Consider the following 2,091-nt stretch of genomic DNA (forward strand, 5'->3'; position numbering starts at 1 on the left):
GCATATCTTTTATGAATAGTACACAAACGGAGCCAGGGGATGCCCTGCATGGGCTCGGGGGCACGCGGGGCACAGCCCCAGGTAAGCAAAGATTGATGTACAGCCACTTTTCCCACTGCCCCGTCTATACTGCAGCCTGCAGCCTGGAGGAGCGGTCCCTGAAGCGGCTGTAAAGCAGAGCTGCGGTGCCTTCTTGCCATAGCAGAGAGCGCAGCGCAGACGACTGCGCGGTGAGAAACTGAGTAAAATCAGCCCGGGCTGCGCTCCGCCTTCCTGTGCCAGGCTGGGGACGGTGCGCGAGCTAGCGCAAGCGGGTACGAATCGTTTCCATTAACAGCAGGCACAGGCAAAACTGGAATTCGTACAAATAGGTGCCACCCCGAGGAGCCGTCTCGTTGGCTTCGGAAGCACAACTTGTGCTGACGAGGTCTGTGAGGGTTTGTGACCTTTCTATTTCCCATGGATGTATTTTATAGGTGTTGTTCAATACATGATTAGGATTGACATACTTGAACTGCAGATCATTCTACAACCATTCTTAATAAAACTAAGGCTCCGAAATCACTTGCTATTCTATTAAAAAAAAAAAAAATAGCATAGTAAAAAGGCAGTGTGACTTTCATTTAGCAATACGTAAGACGATTCTTAACCAAAAGAACTTCTGTTTGAAAGAATACATTTAACTGCACATGCTGCCTCTGCTCTCTGCTCTCATAGCTACTAGGCATTGCAGCGACTGGTGGCTTCAAGAGCTGTGCTGCGTGCGTGTGCCTGTGCTGAGATGGGAAAAGCACTACACTGAGAGATTATCTGTGCAGCAGTTGTTTCCAGCCCTGCACTTCCAAATCACTGCAGCCCAGCAGCAAACTGGAGCCACCAGCTATTCCTTGCTCTCTAGGTCACCTAAAGCCAGATTTGGGTGCACAGAGTAAGCAATATAAGGACTTGATAATAAGAAAGAACCAAAACAAGGCACGGAGACAGATAACAAAACGTTCCCAGCACCTTAGATGCAAACATGCTTGCATTGAATTAACGAGTTTTAGGATGTATGAATGCTGCTTTGCAGTGGAATATGACTCCGAAAATTTTTTTTTTTTCCATGAAGCAGATTTTTAAAGGTATTGAGGTGCAGAGAGTTGCATGTTTAAGTTTCCAAAAGTCTCCAGGGTTTAAATCCTCAAAGGGATTTATATGCTGAACCTGCACTTATTTCAAGGAGCATTAGACCCTTTGCCACTTTGAAATACTCCCCTCGAAGTACCTATCTTTATTTTAGCACACGAAAATCTCTAAGAATACTGGCCCTGTGAAACTAAAGCTGTAATTTAGCTCCATGGGCGGATAAACCATCTCAAACATTAATAGTTTTGGAGTAACTAGAAAGAAAATAGCCTAATGTGCTCATTATGAGATGGACGGTGGAGCATTACTTCTGTCTTAAAGTTTTGCCTATCAGTAAATTGTGGCAGGGTAGTGCCAGTGGCACCATAAATAACCGGAGTCTGTCCCCGCAGCGGTCAGCCGCTAACTCCTGTGCCAGGGCTGCTCCCACGGAACCCACTGGCGGTTTCGTGGTTAAACTGGGGAGGGGGGCGAACAGTTGTTTGTCCCCGATCCGGAGGGCGGGGAGGGGGGATACGGGATATTCTTCTCTGCGTAGATATCTTCAGATGTACCTGCGAGAGAGTCGAGTCGTAAAACCGTTGAATCCTTGTGTTTTGCTGCTGGAGAGGATCCATAAAAAAAAGAGATTTATTGTCATATTTCCCTTTTGCGTTGTACTGTTCCCCCTCCACCATAAAATACTCTCGCCCGTTTATAGCAAAGCAAATATCGCAGCTTAGTTGGTAAGCGCCGAAGTTTCCCCCTGTTCCACCCCGGCTTTCAGACAGAAGGGAATTAGCTGCTATTTGCGTTGACTGGAGCGGGCGGGTTGGGGCGGTGGGGAGCCCTGTGGAGCCCCGGGGGGCGCGGGGGCGGCGGGGGGCGATGCGGGGACCCAGCGGCCCCGCACCAGCTCCGCCGGAACCCGCCCGAGCGGGGTCTAATTTTTATTCTTCCTGCCGAAGATTTAAAGCCGATTGGGAC

The sequence above is a fragment of the Charadrius vociferus genome, unplaced genomic scaffold (genome assembly GCF_000708025.1).
Source record: "Charadrius vociferus isolate BGI_N301 unplaced genomic scaffold, ASM70802v2 scaffold141, whole genome shotgun sequence".
Classification (NCBI taxonomy): Eukaryota; Metazoa; Chordata; class Aves; order Charadriiformes; family Charadriidae; genus Charadrius; species Charadrius vociferus.